Here is a 26038-nt window from a genome sequence, read left to right on the forward strand (position 1 = left end):
CCACTTACCTACTTGTCTATGTAAATAGCAGCTTTTAGGAAACTGTGGCTCATTTTTTTTTCATGCAGAGAGCATATTTCAAAGAAGTGGGCTTATTCCTTTTTTAAAAAAATCAGTCGTAAAATTACCTTCCAGATTGTTTAGAGGGAGTAAAGCACAGAGTGGTGTTAGTTTGGAATGCTGGGTCCTCAGGGCAAGCACCTGGCTGGAGACCCGTGATACCACCTGCATTAGTTTTGCTGAAGTCTCTGTCTGCGTCTGGTTCACTGCTGGGCCACGGGTGGTGACTTCTCTGATATGTCATTTCATAACCTGTTTGCAGAATAAAGGTTGCAGGAGATAAAGGTATTAGAATCCTTTCTACTTACCCTTCTAGAGACATTGCAGTGAAGGTACTTTTTAAAGGGGATCTTTCACATCAGAAATGGATTCAGGTTTTGTGGAACCTTAGGATTATACAACTCTGTAGATCTTCTTTAAGAAACAGCATATGAAAGTGGTTATGAAAATACTTATTTAGAATTAGAAAAGAATTCTCAACAAATTATAATTTAAAAATACAAGTATCACAAACATCACAGAATCCAGAAAACAATGTAATATTAATTAACTGCTTGACACATCTCTATAGTACTTTCTTTCTATATTTTAGCTTCATACTCTTGATTTTTCTTCTCATATGCTAATGACTTTTAAAGATAATTTTTCATGAATAAAATAGAAAGGTTATCCAATCTCCTAGTATGTTTAATTGAAATTTTTTTATTGATAACTGGGATGAATAAAACATTCTGAACTTTCCTTTAGCTGGACCCACAAAAATCCAGGTAGCTAGTCCAACTCCACCGGACAGCAGTTGGAGGAAATGTTTGTGTGGATTGATACAGAAGTCTTAATAAATTGCAGAAAGTATAAAAAAAGGAATCCTCCTTATTTGTGAATTCTGTATTTGTGGATTTGCCTGCTCATTAAATTTATTTGTACCTCCCAAATCAATGTTTGCAGCACTTTGCGGTGATTCATGGACATGTACAGAGCAGAGAAAAACATTGAGTTGCCCAATGTGCCTGCTCCCAGCTGAGGGTGATGGAGGCAAGGCTCTGCATTCTCATTTCAGCTCTCACGCTGTGAACAATTGTCTGTTTTGCAGTCTACTTAATGCCACATTTTTTACATTTTTGTGCTTTTTGTTGATTTTGCTGCTTGAAATGTCCCTGATGCTTGGTGCTGAAGTGCTGGCTGGTGTTCCCAAGTGCAAGAAGGCTGTGATATGCCTTATGGAGAAAATACATTGTATTATTTATTTTATTGTTCATCCTCACCCAAGGATATGTTCTTTTAAAAATTGATTTTGGAGAGAGAGAAGAAGGGAGGAAGAGTGAGAGAGAAACATCAGTTAACTCCCATATGCACCGGACTGCAACCTAGGACTGTGCCCTGACTGAGATTCAAACTCACAGCCTTTTGGTGTACTGGAGGCTGCTCCAACCAGCTGAGCCACCCGGCCTTGAGACAGAGAGCAGGTAGGTTGGTTCATAAAAACAGGCAAAGGAGAAAAAGAGTCTAAAGTGGGAAAGCTCAGTTTTATCAGATAAGCCCCTCATTCCCCTGCGTAAGGAGGAGAGGAAGGTGGTAGGAGGAAGGACAGAGGGTGTTCCTGGCGAAGTTTCTCCTCACCAGATGGGACGTGGAAGCCCTCCCATCTACGGATGGGGAAGCAGAGTCGGTTGTCAGTTGTAAAATGGGGAGAGGGAGGCTGGACATGTAAAAACAACACACCTCCTTTTTAAGAAACAAACAAAGCTAGTTGTATTTTAGAAAATATGTTTTATTTTTTTGTTAGTGAGGCTGATGCATTTTTCACATTTTTGTTATCAAATTGCATTAGTTCTTATGTAAATTGTCTTTTCATAAGTCATTTTTTAAAAGCCCATTACAAATGTACCCCATGGGAAAGAAATATGTGTCATGGGGCTGGGCAGGGAGTGATGTAGAGAAAGCTTTGGTGAGGATGGGGAAAACACTTCATTGCTTCCTGTCATTTTCACCCACGAGGTAAAGCTTTAACTCATAAGTTCAATGTGCTCTTGAGAGAATCTAAACTTTTTTTTTACAAATGTCTTCACACCCTCACTCCTCTCTCTTCCTGGGGAGCCTGAACCGAGGTCGAGCCTCCACATTTGCTTTGCCTTGACCACACTGAGGAGATGAGCCTACTGAGAAAATTCCACAACCAGTGCAGTGGAATTACTGTGCACTCAGCTGAGCCCTCAGCCGCACCCTCAGCACAGCCTTGCACACTTACTCAGCTTCTCCAGAGAGCTTGCTCTCATTTTCTGCAACTTCATACCTTTTCACTCTCCTCTAAAGAACGACACACACTCCCACACATCTCCCACCCACTCTCAGCAATGACTGCTGCATAATGCTGCGGAGAGAAAGCTGAAGACATCCATTAAGAAGCACCTTACCTTCCTACCTCCACATCCACAAACGGCTTGCATTTGCACCGGCCTTCTCCTCCTTCCTCCTGATAAAAATGAGCAAACAGCTCTCCTGCCAAAAGTTGATCACAGGTACCCTGAATGCCTTCTTCCTCCCTCCCTCCCTCCCTCCCTCCCTCCCTCCCTCCCTCCCTCCCTCCCTCCCTCCCTTCCTCCCCCCTCCCTCCCTCCTTCCCTTCCTTCCTTTTTTCCTTCCACCCTTCTTCCTTCCTTCCTTCCTTCCTTCCTTCCTTCCTTCCTTCCTTCCTTCCTTCCTTCCTTCCTTCCTCCCTCTCTCCCTCCCTCCCTTTCCTTCCTTCCTCCCACCGACCCCCACAAGCCCCCTTCTGCCCCCGCCCCCGCTTCCCTTGCCCCCTCTCCCAGGTCCTTACCACCCCACTGTCTGGCTCCATGGGTTATGCATATATGCAAACAAGATCTTTGGTTGATTACCTCCCACCCACCCAACCTTCCCCATCTTCCCTCCAAGATTCAGAGGAAACTTCTTAAAAGGGCTTTCTCTTTCCATCTCTATCACCCTTTAGGCTGAAGGTAGGTATTAGGGGCAGAGACAGCTCCCTAGTGTGCTCAGAGGTCTGGAGAAATGGTCTCCAGGCTGGTAGTCAGGAGTGACTGTACTGGGTATCTCCCAGGAATCTCCATATTTACTAGGTGCTCCAGGTCACTACTATTGTTTCCATGATAAAGACACAGAACATTCTTCTTTTAATTGGCCTTAAATAGTTTTTAAACACTAAAATCTTGGTGGTCACCAGAGGCTAGGACAGTGATGGCGAACCTATGACACGCATGTCAGAGGTGACACGCGAACTCATTTTTTTGGTTGATTTTTCTTTGTTAAATGGCATTTAAATATATAAAATAAATATCAAAAATATAAGTCTTTGTTTTACTATGGTTGCAAATATCAAAAAATTTCTATATGTGACATGGCACCAGAGTTAAGTTAGGGTTTTTCAAAATGCTGACACGCTGAGCTCAAAAGGTTCGCCATCACTGGGCTAGGGACAGGGTGGATGGGGGTCAGGGGATAGGGCATAACTGCTTAAGGTGTACAGGGGCTTTCTTCAGGGGTGATGAGAATGTTTTGGAATTAGGTAGAGGTGATAACAAGTGAATATACCAAATGCCACTGAATTGTGCACTTTACAATGACTAATTTTGTGTTCCATGGATTTCACCTTAATTTAAAAAATCTACTGAGAAAGAAAAGCAGACCTTATTTAGTGCTTTGTAGCAGAAAATGCTTAATAATATTTCGATCGGTTGCTCATTAGAGAATAAAATTATAATTAATTTATTGAGAGAGATGGGTTCTTATACTATACATGAATAGTCTAGAAGTTTTCTTGATAAACAACATGTTGGACCATGAGGATTCAGTAATAAAGTAAACTTTATTTATAGCTAACTTGGCCAGGGGTCTATTATTTATCTTCATTGGGCCTCTAGGAAGGAAAATAAAGTAGTATTTTGAGCTATATGAAAAAAAAAGTGTTTTATTATATCCTTTAACCAATTTGGAAAGTGCTGTTTGCACACAAGACACTAAATATTAAAACTCTTATATAAGTAAACTATATAAAACCTGGAAAGAAGAAGAAAGGCTATAATTATTCAGCAATTTCTAGACTATTTCAGCTTCAGTTTCCTGCCACCTCGTTTTAAGATGGAGGAGAGCTGCACATTGGGGACTAATTTGCATTGACAACAAGCTGTGCACTAATGGACCCTCTGCAAAAGCCAAGATGATGAATAGGATCGTTGCTGCATATTCTTTACTAAGGCTCCTTAATGCATTTAACCTCATTCGGGTATTAGTCTTAATAAGCTTCCCAAACTTTGACTATTATTGTTCCTTAGAGTATTAATAAGAAACAGAGAATTGCAGATTGTGTGCCCATTGAGTAAACAAATTGATATTAGAAATCACTATTAAAACAAATAATTTAGGAAAAGGAAAGTCACTGGCTGAGAAATCTTGATATTATCTTCCCAGGATATGAAAAATACCCTTCACTTCTGGTTCATCTTCCCCAAAGCAATGTCTGAGTATATTTGCCCAAACCAAATCACCCCTTTTGCTTCTCTGCATCAAGGGAAAGTCGGCTGCCTGCATGAACTTGATTTTCCTGCGTTGGGAGGCCTCCCCCGGGCTTAGGATGACCTGCAGGTCCGGCAGGTGGATTGTTACAGGGGTGGACTCTTCACTGGGTGCTCCCTGTCGCACCTGCCATTGATTGTCCACTTGCCCTGTGCACCTCCCATCTGCCAGCTTGTTCATTCCTCACAGACAGCAGTCCTGACTTCACAAGCCAGAAAACAGTCCACGCATCCAGAAAGTGGGGGCGAAATGCCAAACTTGGGTTGGTAAAACTCTTAAATTCTTTATTCTCTCTGTGGCGCAAACCCCTCTTTGCTGGGAATTTTCAAAAGGAAAACATCCTTTCTTTTTCCAGACAGACTGGGAGTAGCATGGCGGCTTCCTGTTTTCCCAAGGGTTGGGCGCGCCTGTGCTCAATGACCGTGGAGGACCTGGGAGATGGAAGACGGTGCTGGCCTCCTTCCTTAGAAGAGTGTATTAGTGAACTTGAAAAGAGGATTAGAGTTATTAAGTTGGCTCCCTGACACTTTCTAGGAAAAGGTAAATATTGCTGTTTTTCATATAGAGAAACATTAAGGCAGAAAGAAGTATTTAAGAAGTGTCTCCCAGAGTCAGGGAGGCGGGATGGGGGGTGATGGCAGGAAGCCAAATATGAATTTTTGACTTTCAGATTTCTTTAATTACTACACTATATTTGCAAACATTAACATGTCTCTTAAGCTTTTGGCAAGAAGTTTTAAAACATCAAAATTCAATTCTCTGCCAATTAACAGTCATTTAATTTAGGAGTACCTGAGTTTTCTGATTTTAAGGTACTCCTGGACTAGAAACTCAGATGCCATATTTTAGCCCAAAGCTAATTTTTTTATGGACAAATTATAACCTTTCTAATAGACCTTGAACTGCAGTCACTTTCCTTTGCTGGTATAACTATAATGAGCTTTGATCCTTTGCTTGAGTGTGTTCTATACCTGGACTCGAATCTGTAATGAATCATCAGCTGGAGTCCAAGTTGCCATCTCAGGAGGACAGCTGGGCAAAAAGGTCAGGGGAAATTGGTCTTTGTTTAAAGTGGCTCCAGCAAAAATACCTCATTTAAAATCTGCTGGAGGTTGGCATTTTCTCTTCTTTATATCAGTGCCTGCATTCTGATGAGCAGGGCAGGAGAAAAGCAAAATTGTGTAAATGTAATGAGATCTGAGGAGCTAAGAAACCCCAGAAAGCGAAGAGACAATATATTACATTTTAAATACTAGATTGTGTTTTGGATATCGTGGGGATGTTTTTGAACTAGTGTTACTTAGTATGACACTTACAGATAAATTTGGATGGTGATGAGTCACATTCAAGTTTAGGGTATTTGTGTGTCTATGACTAAGCTTTGTCCAAATTTTTCTACAAGAAGAAATCCTGCTTCTTAGAGTCAAGCAGGATTCAAGGTTTCCAAAGATGAAAACAACCTAAATGTTTACTGCGAAGTGGCATGTTTCAATCTTCCTAGTTTTAGTGTAGTGATTGGAGAGATAAAATGATTACATTTAAATGGAGCTCTTGACACAGTGCCTTACAGGTAGTCGAGGCCATACATCTGTTTGCTGAATGAATGTATGAATATATAAATACATAATAAAGTGTGACAGGACCAACCAGGTTCCTTCTGTGTCACATTGACATTTAAATTGAATCCAAAAGCACTCTCAAGGTCAATATGACTTACTACAGAAATAATCCTTGGGCAAAATAAGTTCTCTCTGTAAGAATTCTGGCAGAGGAAATCAGTGTTGGTGTCCTCAGAGTTCGGTTAGCAGAACCACTAAGGCCTTCTGAGAATAAAGACAACCTGCTCCTTAGACTCTAGTACAGCCGTGGGCAAACTACGGCCCGCGGGCTGGATCCGGCCTGTTTGAAATGAATAAAACTAAAAAAAAAAAAGACCGTACCCTTTTATGTAATGATGTTTACTTTGAATTTATATTAGTTCACACAAACACTCTATCCATGCTTTTGTTCCGGCCCTCCAGTCCAGTTTAAGAACCCATTGTGGCCCTCGAGTCAAAAAATTTGCCCACCCCTGCTAGGACACGTGTGGATAATCTCCCTACTTCCAGGTATGACCCTATGACTGGAAAGGAGAAACCCCCTATAAGGAAAAGTATTTTCATACAAAGATTCATCCAAATGCTAGGAATCTTCTTATAAGGATTTCCTATGGATTCAAGAAGGTGTAGACACTCTGGGTGAGTCACTGTGAGGAGATTCATAGCTCCCTGAAAGGATCCCAAGTCCCTAAAACTGAACATGTGAGGAAGAATAGAAACCACACCATGGGCTTTGAAATCAGAGTTTAAATAAAAACACAATCCTTAGCTACAACTCTTACTTGATTTATTTGAGACTTACTTTTTTTATGTGTAAAGTGAAGGAAATAAAATGTACTCTTTGGAATGGCATAATAATATATGTAAAATTATTAGTATAATACATTCTCTTAGGATTTGCTTGATAAACAGTAACTATTAATAATACTAAACAGATGCACATCCTACCTTGAAATGTTCATTACCTGCCTCTACTCTTTAAACAGTCACACCATTTTATTGTGCATCTACTATAAGCCATAGTATGCTAGGTATCACACAAAAAGTGTTGACTAAACAGCATGGCTCCTGTTCTTATGGAGTTTATGATGTAGGAGGAGAGGGACATCAAACCAGTAATCCTTAGGCAGAAAAAAACAGAAAATGTGAAATGAGCATTGATGATCCAATAATCCAAGCTTTATTATTTTGAGCTGTTTTTAACCATTCCCACCCCCCTTTTTTTTATCCAGTCTCTTTCCATGGACTCTAGAGAAATTCAGAAGAAATGTAGTACTATCCATTTCCCTAATATTAATAATTTTAAAGGCTTGAAGAAAGCTTAAAATGAGCAATTCAATATAGTAATCAGTATTCTTATTGCATACTAGAGGCCCAGTGCATGAAAAAAAAAAATCCTTTCCCAAGGCTGACATCTTCCCTTCCACTTACACAGTGGAGGGTGGGGTCCCTCAGCCCGGCCTGCCCCCTCTCACAGTCCGGGAGCCCTCAGGGGCGGGAGGCGACCCGGCGATCAGGGGAAGGCGATGCCCCATCACACCTCTGCTGCTGCCACTGCAGGCAGTGAAGCCTCGACCGGACCTGGTTACCTAAGCCTCGGGCGTCCCTGGGCAGCTGAGGGGCTGAGGGGACTGGGGAACGCCAGAGGCAGGTGTGCTGGCAGGGTTGAGGGACTGGGCACTGCCATCTTGTGGCTGTGGGCGCTGCCATCTTTGAGGGCGGGGCAGTCAATTAGCATATTCCCTCCTTATTGGCTGTGGGCACCGCCATCTTTACAACAGCATGAGGGTCAATTACATATTCCCTCTTTATTAGATAAGATAGTTGTTCCACTTCACTGCCATTTTTTAAATCCCCGAAGACACCTTGTTTTTTTTTTAACTGTTTAGTATCATAATTCAGCTCAACTTATAGTAAATTAGATGTTAAGTAATATTTTTTTGTTTTTCTCAATGTCTGACCTGGGATAGATTATTTATTAAGAGGATACTATCAATGTCTGGTGTCAATTTTTCCATGTGTCATAGAGTTTCTTTATTGGTTTTGCTAGTCAATGTGACTTGCAGGAATAGCTGATGAATGGATCCAGAAATAGAATGTAACATCTGTGATCAATCCAAATCTTCCAACATCCTGGTCTGTTTATCAGAAACCTAAGCTGTTAAGAAGAAAGCAAAAAAGAAGAAAAAAATCCAAAAAGACAATCATCCTATCTAAAAATAGACAAACATGGTAATTAACCGTACCTCTGACACACTTCCCATCGGCTAATCAGAGCAATATGCAAATTAACTGCCAAACAAGATGGCGGCCGGCAGCCAGGCAGCTGAAGCAAACAGGAGGCTTGCTTGCTCCAGTGATGGAGGAAGCCAAGGTTCCCCGCTGCCGCTGCCAGCCTCTGAGCTACACTCTAAGAAACAATGTTGCAATTATAGAAGCTAAACAATCCCCAGAAACCTGCTTTCAGCCAGCCGGGCCTCAGAGCTGGAACTGCAACAGTGTTTCAATTATAGAAGCCAAACAAACCCAGATACCTGCTTTCAGCAGCCGAGGTCTCAGAGCTGGAGCCGAGCCTCAGAGCTAAAGCTGGCTCTCAGTTCCAGTGACAGCCATAGAAGGTAAATAAATCCCAGAATAAAAAGAAAAAAAAAGAAAGAAAAAAAGGAGAGGTTGGGAGCTTCAGTCGCCCACCAGCCTGAAAACCCAGCCTGAAAACTCAGCCCTTCACCCAGGCTGGCCAGGCACCCCAGATGGGACCCTCACCCTGAAGGGGGTGTGACCAGATGCAAACAGCCATCGTCCCCTCATCCAGGCTGGCCACGCACCCAAGCGGGACCCCCACCCTGATCCGGGACACCCTTCAGGGAAAACCAGCCAGCCCCCACCCCTGCACCAGGCCTCTATCCTATATAGTAAAAGGGTAATATGCAAACTGACCCTAACAGCAGAAGGACTGGGAATGACTGGTCACTATGACACACACTGACCACCAGAGGGCAGACGCTCAATGCAGGAGCTGCCCTCTGGTGGTCAGGGTGCTCTCACATGGGAGGAGCTCTGCTCAGCCACAAGCCAGGCTGATGGCTGCCAGTACAACAGTGGTGGTGGGAGCTTCTCTTGCCTCCTCAGCAGCGCTAAGGATGTCCGACTGCAGTTTAGGCCTGCTCCCCGCTGGCAAGTGGACATCCCCCGAGGACTGCTGGGCTGCCAGAGGGATGTCTGATTTACATCTTAGCCACAATCCCCCGGGAAGCAGGCCTAAGACAGCAGGTGGTCATCCCCTGAGGGGTCCCAGTCTGAGAGAGGCCACAGGCCGGGCTGAGGGACCTTCTCTTCCCCCCCACCCCTTCCTGAGTGCACAAATTTTTGTGCACCGGGCCTCTAATTTATTATAAGTTTGAAAATAAATAGTCTCGTGTGTGTTTGTGTGTGTGTATGTATATAACAAATTTTAAAAAATTAGAGTTAGGTGAATGTTGATTGGGGGTGACTAACCGTCTAGATTTGCTCAGGAACAGGTAGTTTCCTGGACCATGGGACTTTCAGTGCCACAACAAGGACAATCTTAGGCAAATCTGGCTGACTGGCCAGGCTAATCAGTCTTTAATCATAGAGATCTATCTGGTGGCCTGTGGTCTGGACCTTGGAGCTGCCACACGTCACGAGAAGTTGCAAATTTTGGTTCATAAACTTAGCCAATATGGTGTCTAATTAAAACTAATTGTTGCATTTAAAACACAGAGATTACAAAACTGAGCATGCCCAACTCTTTTGATAATACTCTTGATATTGCTGCATAATCTGGAAATGCTGGATATTGCCACATGACATCTACGCTTTAGGGTGAGAAATATAGTACCCAATATGTCACAATCTGTATCACTCCCTATTGTCTTAACTGTTACTGAGTTCAATTTTCAGTTGCCATTTATCATCTTGTGCTGTTGCTTTCCTTATAACTGAGAAACATGAATTTTTTATGTCTCCATAAAAAGTAAAGAAATGAAATATGCACTGAGAAGGTTATACATTTCAAGAGAATGTGAGAGAGTGCGTTATTCTTACAGCTGACCTCTTTCTCACATTTGCATTACCTACCTGACCTCTGCAGGTGCCCATTTGTGGTTTCTACTCCAAGGAAGAGATGTTCAGTGGACAAAATAATTATCCTGATTAGTCTTTTATAGAAATTGTCTTACTTAATAGAGAACTTAAGATGCTTCTTTTGATCCATACAGCCATTTAAATATGTTTTCAAGGGATATTTATTGACAGGAAAACTATTCATTTAATTAAATTACTAAAAGATAGATACACTATTGCACTTATGGAGTCTACATATACCTGTATATTATGTTATGATACCAGTTAGGTAAGAAATATGTTACATATGAAAAAAGAAAGAAAGCACACCAGATATTTCTTTTAATTTTATTAAATCTATTGGGGTGACATTGGTTAACAAGATTATATAGGTTTTAAATGTAAAATTCTATGATATATCATCTGTACATTGCATTGTGTGTTCACCACCCAAAGTCAGTATGCAACCACTATACTATTGGAAACACACCAAATATTAACACTCCAAAAGGGAAGAATCTCCTTGCCATACCTATTTACATACTGACCTCAGGCATACAAACACTGCTGTGCATTCTATAAATAAAAGGTCAAACTCTCCAAAGGTCTTTATTAAACTTCGCATTGTTATGTTGTCCTCATTCAGAAACTTTAAAAGATGAAAACTCCAAATTTATAGATCAGGATTTGGTAAAAAAAAAAACAAACACACAAAAACATTTCTTGTAAAGAGCTATAGAGTAAATATTTTTGGTTTCACAGGCCATGTGATCTCTGACCCAACTTCACAAATCTGTTATACTTAGAAGACCACTAAAGGCAATAACACAGAAGCAAATGAGGGTGGGTAGGTACCAATGACACTTCTTGTGGACACTGGCATTTTATTTTCATATAATTTTGATGTTCATAAAATATTTCTTTAAAATCTTTCCCAACACTTAAAAAAGGTAAAAGCCATTTTTTGGCTCAAAAAAAAAAAAAAAGCCTGTATGTGCACAAATAGGTCGTGGGCCAGATTTGAACCTCAGGCTCGACTGTGCCGATTGCTGTTACAGATCGTCGGTGTTTCCACCCATTTAGGCTGAAGGCTCATGGATCCTGACAAGCCTTAGAGGTAACCTCTGGGGTGACAGTGTATTATTATCATTTCTTCTATCGAAACAAATACTATTACATAAAGATGATGCAACCACAAAGCCGGATGGTGACTGCATTTAGATTATATACTAAGTGTCCATGGAGGGAGGGAGGTGTGGATCCACATTTGGCAAGCAAAGTGGCATGTTCACAACTGACTCACCCCAGTACTGTCCCACTTAGTGGTTACATTTGCGAGAGTACACACTAAACTCACTTCGAGGAAACATTCTAATGCGGACAGGGTAGCAGCATGACGCCCCTGGATATCGAGTCATTGACTGATGGTTTGTATGCACTGGGAAGCTGATGGAGCTGCTTTAATTTTCACCAGCTATAAACATTTTTTCATAAAGGGCAGGGAGAGAAATGACGGGTTCAGGAAGCGACAGAAAAAAAATGTTCTCAGCTTTGCTCCTAGGGACAGGAGTTGCTGGGCTTTAAAGATGCAAAAAACTAGGATGTTTATGTTTAGAAACAAAGTTTCTATTATGCTTATTTGCGAGGAAAAGACCCTCCTGGACTTCGTTTCACCATTTCCGATGTGGCCGAGTGGAGCCCTGCACCTGTTATGGTGTGGATGTCTGAGCTCCTCCCTGGAGCTACTACTCAGTCAGAAGGATACTTTCCAACAGGCGATTATTCTGCCCAGGAGAAAACTCTAGTTTCTGAGTCTCCTACTGCCCTGGAATAAAGTGTCCTTCAGGTCCAAAGCTTCGCTTCCTGTCCATATTTGGGGGCAAAGAACTCTCTTGAGAGGCCAAGAACCCAAGGCCTGAAGGTGCAGTGGTCGCTCTGTGCAGGTTGGGTCTTCCCCTCGGGGTCCTGCCGCCTCCTGGCACTACTAGAGGAGACGCTGCTTTGGGTTCCCTAACTTCCACATTCTCTGCCTCCCATCTCATTGCTCATGAAGCCACAGCCCATGCCCACCGTGCCCACTCCCCGTCCACTCTGCTCTCTGTCTCCTGCCCTTCACTTCAATAAACGTCAGCTTTCCCAGATGTCAGACAGATGTTGCTTTTGTTCTCAGCCCTGCAACAGTGAGGCCACGCCAGGAGCCTGGCTAACTCCTGGGAACCAAGCAAGGAGAAAATACAGAGAACACAGAGTGATACCTCAACAAGGTATCCCGCCACACGCTGAGGCCTGACAACCACAGGAATGCGTACATTAGTTAGTGTGAAAAGTGATGCACTGAGTCAGAAAGCCTGCTGGCCAGCAAGTGGCTGGCGTGGAGGGGTGGTGCTCAGGTCCTGCCTGGTCACTGCACTCACCCCCTTCCCACAGCCAAAAGTTCCTGTTGTCACCAGAAGAAACAGCTGCACTGTGGCTTCAAAGCAGGAGGGATGTAGAAAGCTCTGGACAGACACTAAGGTAGGTCCAAGGCATCGAGTCACTCCCCACGCTTCCCTGGTCCTGATCTTGAGTCCAGTGTGGATAAATGGGGCTTCAGGCTATTTCAGGCTGAAGGCGGAACAAGGCTGCTGAGAGCCCCAGTTCTCACAAGGGCCCTGCTTATTTTCAGTGCAGGCCCCTGCTTTCTAATTCACTTTGCCCTCAGCCCCTGTGATATTGGGGTGCTGCCTCTGTGGTACTTTGATTGCCTGTGGGAAATGGATCCTGCTCTGAACTGATTCCACTCCCTATTGACAGCGTTCCTCAAACAAGCCTCCTTGTTTTTTTAATTCACCTGCTCCTCAATTCTTTACTGCTGGTTGGGCCACCAGCTTACCTAGACTCTTGCCCGCTGGCTTTTGCTTAGTCCTAGTAACGACCCAGGTCCAGTGACTCCGAAACTTGAGTGTACATCAGAATCTCTTGGAAGTCCTGCTAAAACACAGATTGCTGGGCTCCAACTCTGCTTCTCTGGTTCTGCAGGCCTGGAGTGGGGGCCAGGGAGTCTGCATTTTTAACTTGTTCCCAGGCGATGCTGAGACCAGCATGTTGAGAACCACCACAAACCCACTAATGGATGGTTAGAATACATGTTCCTCCCCCAGAAGCCTGGGCTGATTGCATCCCCCAGGAAGCCAACCTGATTCATGGTACCAGGGCTTCTGATTTTTCCAGGTTCTGTTTCAGTATATGAGGTCGTGTCTAGCCTGATGAAAGTGGTTTTCCAAACCACTCTGTAGTGATAGGTACAGAATCACCTTTTTACAGGTTATTTCCCCTTCAGAGCAAGAAACAGGGCCACCCGACACACTTTCCAAAGCTGACCCTGATTACAGAGCCTGTGAACGTCATCCCCACCTGCTGAGCCTCTAAGTGTGTAACCAGGTGCTCACACGACTGTCCTTCAGGGTCCTGGTGGAAAAGAGGCACCGCAGTCCCACCGGGTATTTCAGGAGAGTTCAATCAAGTGTGGCCAGAGCCTGAGGAAACCACACCGGATGGTGTAGAGCCCTGGTACTAGAAAGAGTGGGACCCCAGGGTGGGAACCCACAGAGTGAAGCGGCTTGGAGAAGGCTGCCCCATGGGAGCTGTGGGCTTCAGTGTGAGAAGTGGCAAATCTACAGCAACCTGGTGAGAGGAAGCTGCAGAAGTAACGCCTGAATCTCCCTCTCCTCCCACCCCTGGCTTCCACTGCTGCCTCCATGGACACAACTCACAGGGAGTTAGGCAGCTCCTCTTGACTGCAGTTGATTCATTGCTACTTAGGAGTATGTGCCCTAAACTTCCCCACCTAGTGTCTCTTATAGAGCCAGGATCTGAAATGTAAAATTTTATTTTTGACCATCTATACTAATAAAAGGGTAATATGCTAATTAGACTGGACGTCTTCTGGATGTCCTTCCAGACAAAGCCATGGTGGCAGGACCAAGGCAGAGGTGGTTAGGGGTGATTAGGCTGGCAAGGGAGAGCAGTTAGGGCGATCAGGCCTGCAGGGGAGAGCAGTTAGGCAGTTAGGGAAATCAGGCTGGCAGTGGTGAGCAGTTAGGGGTGATCAGGCAGGCAGGCAGGTGAGCTAGTGGTCCCGGATTGTCAGAGGGATGTCCAACTGCCAGTTTAGGCCCTACCCTTCCTTAATCGGGCCTAAACTGGCAGTCGGACATCCCCTGAGGGATCCCAGATTGAAGAGGGTGCAGGCTGGGCTGAGGAACGCCCCCTCTCATGCACAAATTTTGTGCACCGGGCCTCTAGTTAAAAAATAATGTAGTAAATAAAACATGTTTAAAATAAAAATAGCAAAATTCAAAACACTGACAGAAATAGACACTAGATGAAATGAATCTAATATTGTCTGTCCCCTTAGGTCCAAGTCAGATAATCTAAGAATAGAAATCCATTATTCTAAACATAAAGAGACTCTTTGTGTGAACTATCTCTAGTCTTAAAATGTAAAATTATCTTCCAGGATTGAGGCTGAGGAGGGTGTGGGGCTAAATATGAAGAACACCGTTCTTGGAAGCTAACTTTACTCGGGGATATTTGCTCTGATACAATCTTTGACCTTTTGCCCCCTTTATGAAGAGCAGAGGTACCACTTACATATTTGCTCTTGATATATGTTTTAAATTCAGACTGGAAAGCAGACGCCCCTTGCCTCCCATTTGCTTATGTCTGTTAGGCAAAAATAGTTCTCTTTTCCATCGCCAGTTGCACACACCATCTATTAATGATTTCTCATAGTGTTCCTTAGCAGAGAGAAAGCAGACACCTACATGATCATTACGTGTCAGGGCTCTGCAGTGCCCTTAATTTCCCCGCACCTGCTGCCACCTGCTCTCTCCCTTCTTTCGAAGGTTTGTATTTTCTGTTATGCTGCCTGTGTAACCTTTAGCTTCACCTTGCAAGTTGCCTGGGGAGGTTGCTGCTGAGGAAGGAAAGCAGATGGATACAGCTTGTCATGACCCCATTTTCACCCAACCCCCACTTTTGCAGAGCCTTGGAGAAGACTGGGGCCCTGATGAAATCAGAAACATCAGTGCTGGTCTTGGCTCAGCCACTAGTCCACTGGGAAAGGAGGCATTCTTGGAGCAGAGTCCCTTATTTATGAAATATGGGCATCTGACCCAATTTTAGGTTGCCCTTTCCAGTTCTGAGGAAAGCAGATTCCTCACCAGATGAAATCTTATGTATGATGTCCTCAAAGCCAGTTGCTCTCTTCTCAAAGACTAGACAGACAGTGGGAATTCAGGACTTCTTGTCAGTAAACTCTCTCCCTTTCCTACTGTGTCTGACTGGGTATGCTGTCTTATCTCATCCTCTGCAGAGGGGACCCAGCCTCCGCTTCTTGCTTAGCCTCTATGAGCAAAGCCTCTCCTTTGAGTAAGTATTCAGTCCTGTGGAGGTGTTGGTGTTCCTCGAAATACCATGTATTAAACACTGACATGATTACCTCATTGGATGTCACTTGAAGAGCTAGGAATTATTGTTTTCATTTTGAAAATGTGAACACAGAGGCTGAGATAGTTTAAAGGCATAAATTTGAACTCCTCTAAAAGTATTATCTGCCACTTTAGGGTGATAGAAAAGGCATTTTAAAAGCTGCTCTCTTAGTCACTTCTCTCTTTTTCCTAGATTCTGTCCACACCAAAAAAGTCTACACCACTGGACCTTTGAGCACACAGAGGACTGTGGTGTAATAAGCTTCTCTCTGAGGCCTGTGAATCTATGGCCACAGGGACCCTGGATGATGGGGAAAAGAAAGGGAGGAATGGCAGAGGGGGAGTTAGAAATTCCAAATGGTTGTGGAATCTGTGGTAGAAAGGGGAGGGAAGAGAAATCTCCAACAGTGGAAAGCAAGTACTATCGGAAGTGTTATGCCCACCAGAGTGGCATCTTTCCCCTGGGTACTAATCAGATGCAATTTATTATCAACATAAGTAGTTTGAAGTACACGTTTGATTTTTCATGTGATAATTCTTTAGTTCTTATTTGGGGATCAGATTTAGAGCATTTGTTCTTTTTAAAAAATGTATTTTTATTGACTTAGAGAGGAAGGAAGAGGGAGAAAGAGATAGAAGCACCACTGATGGCAGAGAATCATTAATTGGCTGCCTCCTGCACGCTCCGCACTGGGGATGGAGTTCGTAAGCCGGGCATGTGCTCTGACCAGGAATCCGGGAATCGAGCTGTGATCTCCTGGGTCATAGGTTGATGCTCAACCAAGGAGCCATACCGGCGGGCAGGACTTGTTCTTTTGTATTCTTACGGGGAAAAAGGATGGGGATGAAGAGTATTACCACACAGAACTGAGTTTATAACAGTGGAATTTTGGACAACAGCCCAAGATACATATTGAAGATAATTTGGGTAAGTGTGTTTTCCTGGAATCATTCATCCTGTTGCCTACTTTCTATGTGGTCACTCATGCAAGACCACTTGGATTAAAGAAGTAATCTCATTTGGTCAGTAAAAAAGCTGAAATCAGAAGGCCAAACTTCTTTGCAGCAGAGATTTTGTCAAAGAGTTAGTCTTTTTTTTCACAAGAGTTGTCATCAGTACAGTGTGATGGTTAAGAGTGAGTCACACTCGAACCCTGCCTCCCTACTTCCCAACCGCCCTTGACAACTAGCCTCTGCCTCAGTTGTCTCAGGTGTAGGGGCACCACTTATATGCCAGAGCGTGGTTATGAGCGTTCGCTGGAGTAATGTGTTTCCAGCTCTTAGGGCAGCGTCTGACAAATGGTAAATGTGTTGCGTGTGTGTTTATATGTATTATATTTACATATGTATGTAAACATGTAATCAAACATTAATTTGGAACCACCTAGGGAATGCTGCACAAGAACAATATGTGTGTTTTTTGTTTTTGTTTTTAATGCATGTGAAAAATGTTACAAAGCAAGGCATCTGGGGACACTTCTATTTACACTTCTGTTTACATCTGTGGTTCAATAGGATTTTGGTTGTTTCTTTTTGCCTTTTACTGACATGTTGTAATGCTGTGATATGGTGAAAGCATCTCTATTCAGAGCTCCCACAGCCTGGTGCGTTTATGCAGATTGGCTAGAAGGGCCGCACCTCAAAAAAGGGACCCAAGGAGGTATGCAGTGATTGTTCTATCCTCCTTCCCCATTCATTTCCTCTGCAAGGTCCCTTACTTGTCTTGATGGAGCCTAAGTTGGACTGAATGGAATTCCTTAATTGGGACTAATTGGATACGGGGTGTTGTTCTGACCTAGAAAACACATTGTTGATGATTCTGATATTTGTCACCAAAAGACACCCAGGAAGAGATTGCAAATCTCTGAGGACTCACAAATGCATTTTTGTTTGTTTGTTTGTTTGTGATTCGGTAGAAAAAAAAAAAAGTAGAAAGGAATCAAATTCATTAGCCAATAAATCACCTTTAGGTCTTGATAACCCTCTGAGCTTAAATTTCCACATCTGAAAAGGGGGGTGGTAACACCTATTTTAGAGGATTGTAAAGGATAAATCAAATAACACGAATAAAGAACTTAGCATAAAGCCTGGCACATAGGCTTCAATCAATACATGTTGGAGGAACAGCTCCAGAATGAATGACTGCACTATGCTAATTTCACCATTTGAGGATAGCACATGAAAATGAACCTCAATAACACTGACTTTAGGACAAGACCTCTGACTGACCTTTTGTTCTCTTCAGAAATAAGGCAATGTTGCTTTGTTTGTCCTTCTCAATACTTAGGAGATTGCTGTATTTTTTAACAAGAATCCAGAGGTTCATGACCCCATACACTGCAACGATGTTGCAAGTAGTGAGGATCCCTAGGCCAGATCATAACAGCTCATTTAAGATAATAGTTGAATTGACACAGAGCTAATGGGTTGTTCTACTCCACACCTCCTACAGATACCACTCTCAAGGCTCAGAAGTATATTCTGTGTCTTTCCTGCTCAGAGATTTATGTTTCTCCTTCACTTTCAGGATGAGCCCGGCGCTGCCTGGCATAAGAATCTAAACTCCACCTCATGTCCCGCCACTCTGTCCACTAAGACCCCCGTACTTCCTGCCTTCAGCCATCCTCAGACTGGATTTTTCATCATTAGCAGGAATAACTTGCAGAAGTGTTAAGAGGTCCAGTCCTAGAGATGAGTAAACTGCCTTCTTTTTCCTTCTTGGATCAGGCTCTGTTCTTCGCAGTAATAGTTACATAGATCTCACAGTGGCATCTTAGTGTGTCTTTCCTGGAACTGCAAGTAAATGGATGTGAGAAAGATGCAGGAGAGTTAGCCTTCACAGCACCTAGGTCATATCATTAAAAAGCGGATGTGTAGAGCATCCATTCTTTCTTCTGCATTTATCTTTGCATACATCTATCAGTTCTGTCCCTGACACTAAATTGTAAAGTCCTGAGAAACAGGGATTTTTGTATCTCCCAGTGCATGTGGTATGGCACTTAGCCAAGGGGTGGGGGAGGTGTTCAATAGGTATATTTTTTATACGTCAGATACTTGTATGTACTTTTAATTTTTCTTGTCCTACATAAATTGAAGGGTCCAGGAAAGAAGAACAATAGTGTAATGTGGACATATGGTCTTCCTATGTAATAAAATCCAGAAGAGATCCAACCCCTATGGAAAAACAATATGGAGATTTTTTCCTCAAAAAACTAAACAGAACTATTATATGACCCAGAAGTTCTACTTGTTAGAAATTTATCTGAAGAAATCCAAAACACTGATTTAAAAGAATATATGCAACCTTATGTTCATTGGAATATTATTTACAACAGCCAAGATATGGAAGTGACCTAAGTATCCATTAATAGATGAATAGATAAAGAAATTGTAGTACCTATATACAATATGATATTACTCAGCCATAAAATAATGAAATTTTACCATTTGTGACAACATGGATTGACCTAGAAAGTATTATGCTAAGGAAAATAAGTTAGACCAAGAAAGACAAATACCATAAGATCTCACTTATATGAGGAATATAAAAAACAAGATGAACAAATAAAACAGAAACAAGCTCATAGATACAAAGAACAAATTGATGGTCACTAGGAAAGAGGGGGTGGGGGATTTGAGGAAAAGGGGAAGGGTTAAAGAAGTACAAATTGGCAGTTACAAAGTAATCATGGGGATACAAAGTATAGCATAGGGAATAGAGTCAATAATCTATCTATATATATAAAAGGCTAAGCTACTGGCCAACTGGTTGACCTGCTGGTAGGTGTGATGCACACTGACCACCAGGGGCAGATGCTCAACATAGGAGCTCAACACAGGACCAAGCGACAGCAACTTTGCAGAGTTGGGACCCCTCAGGGGATGTTGGTTTAGGCCTGATCCCCGCAGACCAGACTGAGGGGCCCCACCTGCTGGAGGGACCCCCGCTCACTCTGCAGACACCCTTCGAGTCCCGGCGCCACCCCAGGTGCGGCTGCCCGGGGAGGGACTGTGGGAGGTTGGCTCCAGGGTGTATCCAGCCTGTCTCTTCCAGTCTCACCCTGCCATCCACCTTCTAATTAATTTCCTTTTAATGTGCACGAATCAGTGCACTGGGCCTCTAGTATTATAATAGCTATGTATGGTGTCAGGTGGGTACTAGATTTATGAGGGAATCCCTTCATAAGTTATAAAAATGTGTAGTCACTATGCTCTTCACTTGAGATTAATATAATACTCTATGCCACTGAGATTGAAAATAAATTTACAAAAGTAAAGAGAACCAAGTAAATTTAATTTTAGCAATATACTTCATTTAGCCCAATATATCGAACATATTATCATTTCAAAATGTGTTTAATATATAAAAATTATTGAGGTAGTTTACATTCTCTTTTTATGCTAAATCCTTAAAATACAGTGTGTTTTATACTTAGAATGTGTCTTAAAATCAGACTAGCCACATTTTAAGTCCTCAATAGCCATCTATGGCCAGTGGCTACCACATTGGGGAGTACAGGTTGACTATTGTCAATGCTGAGTGCCACATCCTGTATGACAAGTATATTGGCTTGCTATATATATACTAATTTAAGAGCAGTAAAAAATGTTTCCTGTTTGTGTGCAGCAGTGGCAAATATTGCTCTAATCTGTGAGTCCCTCCACAACCACCAATGCCACTCCTAATATTGGTGGGGTTTGAAGCAAGATATGAAGACCTATGCATCATAGATCTAAATATATAAAAGCTATAAATCATATTAACAAACCAGAAAATGAAACACAACCTAGTCCCTGGTCTTGATTAATGTATCCTCTTAAGGACCTGGAAGTGCAGGTTCAAGAACTCCTGGGCTTTTCAGAGAACCAAGCAGAAGATCGCAGGTCAGGTAAGGCTGGCCTCAGCTGCAGCCTCCAGCCCCACACTTCACCCCCTTCTCTTACCACCTCCCAGCTCCCTTCCACACCATGTGGGCCTTGCACACTCACACATGGGCATACACGTCTACATATACAGTATAGCTCTGGTCATATCACCACAGACAGTGCTCTGGGCCATCTTTCAGGCTTAGGAGTGTGAATAACTGTGACACCATCCATCTTCATGAGGAAGGATTCAGGAAGGAGGCCAGCTCAGTCCCTGCTAATGGGCTCAGAGCTATTTGGAGAGGGAATTTTGAGGTGGACGGATGTACAGGTTTCAGGTAGGCACATTTAGGCCCTCTGTACTATGAGGCCTGTGAGGAAGGGCATAGGCAAGGGAAGACCAGGGCAGCGCCCTTTATAATACAGGTCCAAGGTCAGAACCTAAAGGGGCTACAGGAACCATAGATTGGAATATAAATTGGTACAAGGAGAAGCAGGAAAATGGCACTCCTGGGAACCGATATTTTGTTATGCTTCTAAGAGGAAGAACCATGGTAAGTATATTGGCTTGCGAGAATTGCCATAATAAAGTACCACAGGCTGGGTGGCTTAAACAACAGAAATTCATTTTCTCATAGTTCTGGAGGATAGAAGTCCAAGATTACAGTATTGACACTCTTAGTTCCTTCTAAGGCCCCTCTCGTTGGCTTTTAGATGGCTGTCTTCTTCCTGTGTCTTCACATGATTGTGTGTGTGTGTGTGTGTGTGTGTGTGTGTGTGTGTGTGTGTATCCAAATTTCCTCTTCTTATAAGGACAACAGTTGTATTGGATTGGGTCCCACTCATAACCCCATTTTTTTAAAGACATTTATAATTTATTAGATAAAGGTCAGTTGCATTTTAAGATGCATTCATTTAAATTATAGCATTAGTTGTAAATTGGGATCTTTTTCTAAATAAATTGTCATTAATTTTTTAAACAAAATATGTTACTTTACACCCTAACAAAAGACAAAATTCAAAGATTTACAGATACACTCCATCCTAAACTCCTCTCACATGCACAAATATTCGTCATAACCTCACTTTAATTTAATTATGTCTTTAAAGACTTTATCTCCAAATACAGCAACATTCTAGGCACCGGGGGCGAGTTGTTCACCATATAGATTTTAGAAGGGGCACATTTCAGCCCACAACAGCTAACTAGTTCATTAGTCTGTCCTTTCACCTACTAGTAAATACCTTCTCACTTAAATTCCTCGGCAATGTGAAGGAAGCTGTGTTTTCCTCTTAGATAGGCGATGACACAACTGTCATCTTTAGTGGCCTTCAGATCCTGCCTTTTGTTTGGGCAAAAGAGATGTGGAGAGGTGATATGGAGAAGTGTTTCCCTGGGGCTTGAGCAGTGTTAGTCATGTGAGTGGATGGTTGGGATTGCAGGTTGACTATTGCCAACGCTGAGCACCACATCCTGTGTGACAGTCACTGTGCCCTTCCACAAGCTTCTGTGTTTGTGAGAGGCACCTGCTCTAGAGCAAGCACCCAGGGGAAGGGTCCCTCCTGTCTAAATCTCCAGGAAGTATTGCGAAGAGTGAGGAGGGTTTTCATTTTAGCTGTGCAAGCTGGCATAGAGGGATAGAGGGTATGGAAAAATTTCATAAGTAATGGCAGGAGGCAAAACCTATCAGATTTGTAGAAGGGAGGGAGAAAGAGGAAGGAGGCAAGAATAATTCCTTGGAGTCTGTCCTGGGTGATTAGGTGAATAGTAATATTGCTAACTAAGAGAGATTCTATTTTAGGGGAAAAGAGAAGTTGGGTTCGGGGCATACAAATTCCAAAGGTAAATGCTATTGATCACAACTACTCAAGCTCATGTTTCTGTCATGTATACTCTGAGTCTTCTCTGGTTTCCTTAGGAGGACTCCCCGTGTCACAGGAAACGTAAAGAAAATAAATCTGTGCCCTTTTCCTCTCGTGTCGATTGAGTTCTCAGGCCCTTTTGGGCCACAAACCCTAAGAAGTGGAGGTAAGGTTCTGCCTCCTGACATCTTCCTTTCTGGCATCTTTGCATTCTACCTCCTTTCTTGGCTTCATTCTTCAGCATACTCATGTGCTTCCAGCTCTCACCTCAAGAAACTGTGAATGTGGATGGTGTCTTTCAAAAGTAAATAATAATAATAAAAAATAAGTAGACATGCCCTTTCTACAATAATTATGTCAGCCAGCAGAAGTTGGTTTATAAGCTATGGTTGTAGTTGGTGTGCTAATTAATAATTTACATACATCAATTGAAATGTGAATCACCCAAGTTTATTAACAACAGTGTAGTCATGAAAAAATGGAGAAAGAGCCAGGCCGATGTGGCTCAGTGGTTGAGCATTGACCTATAAACCAGGAGGTCACAGTTCGATTCCCGGTTAGGGCACATGCCTGGGTTACAGGCTCAATCCCCCAGTAGGAGTTGTGCAGGAAACAGCCAATCAATGATTCTCTCTCATCATTGGTGTTTCTAGCTCTGTATCCTTCTCCCTTCCTCTCTGAAATCAATAAAAATATTTTTTAAAAAGTTAAAAAATGGAGAAAGAAAAGGGAATAAGACAGGGTATACCATTTAAAAGAGGTGTAGAAAAAAAAACATAAACAAATAAAACAAACAACAGAAGCAAGGCTTTCTAAAAGAATACTGCCTGTCAGATAAGACTTTGGTCTGGGGCCTCTAGATGCCAGTGACACTAAATTAAGTGTTTCATTTCTAGCCTATTTCCTTATCATTTGGCATCAAATTCAGCCAAGTTTTTAATTCCAGGAAAGTTCCCAACAAGCTTTCTTTTCTTTGTAGAAGACTTACACTTATAAAACCTGTTGTGTAGAATAGCTAGTAGATGGGAATAGCCCTAATGTCTATCAATGGAAGAATGAGTAAATGAAATGTGGTATATGCATACAATAGAATATTATTCAGCCATAAAAGGGAATCAAGTTCTGATAGTGCTATAACATGGATGAATATTGCAAATACGCTAAGTAAAATCAGCTAGACACAAAAAGACCAATATTGTATGATTCCACTTACACAAAATGACTAGGATAGGCAACTTCATAGAGGCAGAAATTAGATCAGAGGTTACTAGGGGCTGACAAGAGGGAAAAATAGGAAGTTATTTTTTAATGGATACAGAGTTTCTGTTCTGAGAAAAAGTTTTTGAAACAGATACTGGTGATGGTTTCATAACATTGTGAGTGCAATTAATGTCACTGAATTGTACACTTAAAGAGGTTAAAATGAAAAATTTTAAGTTATAAATATTTTACTGCAATAAAGAAATATAGTATTTTCAAAAAAAAAAAAATACAGTAAAAAAGTCCTGGTCCCAAGTCTAAGAAGCATTGTTACAGTCCTACCTTGAAGTATGTTAGTCTACCTTGGAGTCAGGCTGGGGTACTAAAAGAGATAAATAACTGCTAACATTATATCTTTTTAAAAAATGTATGCAAATTTTAAGAAATTATTTAGGTGATTGTGGTATCCCAGGGTGGAACGCTGGCTATGACAAAATAATTTACCTGTATTATAAGTGTATAAAATAATCTTACCAAAGGGAGTGGAGGAAAGATTGCTGATCTTGAAGTGACTTTGGAAATAAATGGAGACTGTAAGACTAAAGACAAAGGAACTGTACATAAACACTGTACTCTAGTTGGTAAAGTTGTATCTCAGGGGAGTATGAGTTAATTTTGAAACCAGTGTGCATGTGTAATGGAATTGAACAGTAAGTCAATGGATGGTGGATGTTGGGAGCCTGATTTCTCACTGTTGAAGTGGAAGGTTACAGACAAGCAAAAGGAAAAGGTTAAAGTGATCCATGTGGTCCTGGAACAGAACGATCCATATGGTACTGAATTGGACACATGTGTTCATGTTTAGCTTAATATAGATACAAATAAATACATATGGAAATATTTATAGATATGTGTACATACACTGGTTCATGCACACACACTCATTTCCTTGATTTGTCAACTGAGAAGCCCTAAGAGCAACAACACCTCAGTAGCAAGGAGATACAGGTTTAGAACAACATTCTCCAACAAAAGGAACCAAGACGTTTTGGAGAAATGGCTGACTTTAGGACTGGGTAGAAATATACAAGATGAGCCTGCGACATCTTTGAGTGCTGGAGAGTAAGAAAACCCCCCACAAATATGGGATGTGTCAAAGGCTCCTAATGGCCAAAGCTGGAACAATCTGAGCAAGAAAATGAATAAAGCAGTATTGGATTATAACTCAAAGTATAAAATAAATATCTACATGTCTATACTGATCTAAACAAGCAAGCAAATTAGTGAATAGATAGATAGGAGAGAGTAATTAAATCCTCTCTGTGGGAGAATTCTAAATAATGTTTGTACATCTAATTTTTATATCTATAATTCTCATTTCAGCATCATATAAAACCATGAGTTATTAAAAATACTATATTTGAAGAGGCATGACTAAGGGATGATAAGGCCACAGGGCATCCTTTAATTGAAGTGCGCAAACTAAGGGTCTTACAAAGTCATCAGTGGGCAGATTTTCAACTACTTCCCACTTCGGTTTCCTTGGCAATGAAACTTATCTAGCAACTCCTACTTATTCCTACTTAGATCTTAAGAGGACGCCTCTCTTGAGTCTCACCGTACCAATTTGAATTGTTAGGTGTATGCGTCCTTAAGTAAGAGTACAGTTACCCCCACATATATACACCTTCAAAAAGAAAAAGAAATGTAAAATGTTTTGGCTTTATTTGTAGCTAAAATTAAGTTTTCAATGTTTCCTAGTTTCTGAAACCACAACAATGAAGGAATGCAGTCATCTTCCTGGTCACTGGTCAGTGATTGCTCACAGAATGTCAGGGCAACAGTGACTCAGTAGTAAACACGGCAGACACACCCCTTGTCCTACGGAAATGCACATTCAAAGGAGGGCGGGCCATGTGATTAAGCCTGCGGATATTTACAGTAAGTTATGCTTTACTCAGAAGTGGGCACCAATAATGACTTGGTTTAAAAAACAAAACAAGCACCATTACAGTGACTACTGAGAATGATGTTTAAACTTTTTGCTACAACATTTTGACATTCTGAGCTGCTTTCAGTGCGGGCATTGCATGCTCAATCCTGGTTATTTTTTCCTACATAGTCTGTGTCACAGTGCAGGTGCCCTGCCCCATGCTGTCCAGGTAGCTGTGAATGACAGGCCTCCAGAGGGAACCTTCTGAGAGTGAGAGGGCATCTCCTATCGTCACAGGAATGATAGGTCACAGGGAGCATTCACATATTCTCAAGAGACAGTCCTGCCTTTAAAACCATTTGTTTTCCTATTACAAATATAACAAGGGTTAGAGTAGATATGAGCTGGAAAGAAGA

The sequence above is a fragment of the Myotis myotis genome, unplaced genomic scaffold (genome assembly GCF_014108235.1).
Source record: "Myotis myotis isolate mMyoMyo1 unplaced genomic scaffold, mMyoMyo1.p scaffold_m19_p_7, whole genome shotgun sequence".
Classification (NCBI taxonomy): Eukaryota; Metazoa; Chordata; class Mammalia; order Chiroptera; family Vespertilionidae; genus Myotis; species Myotis myotis.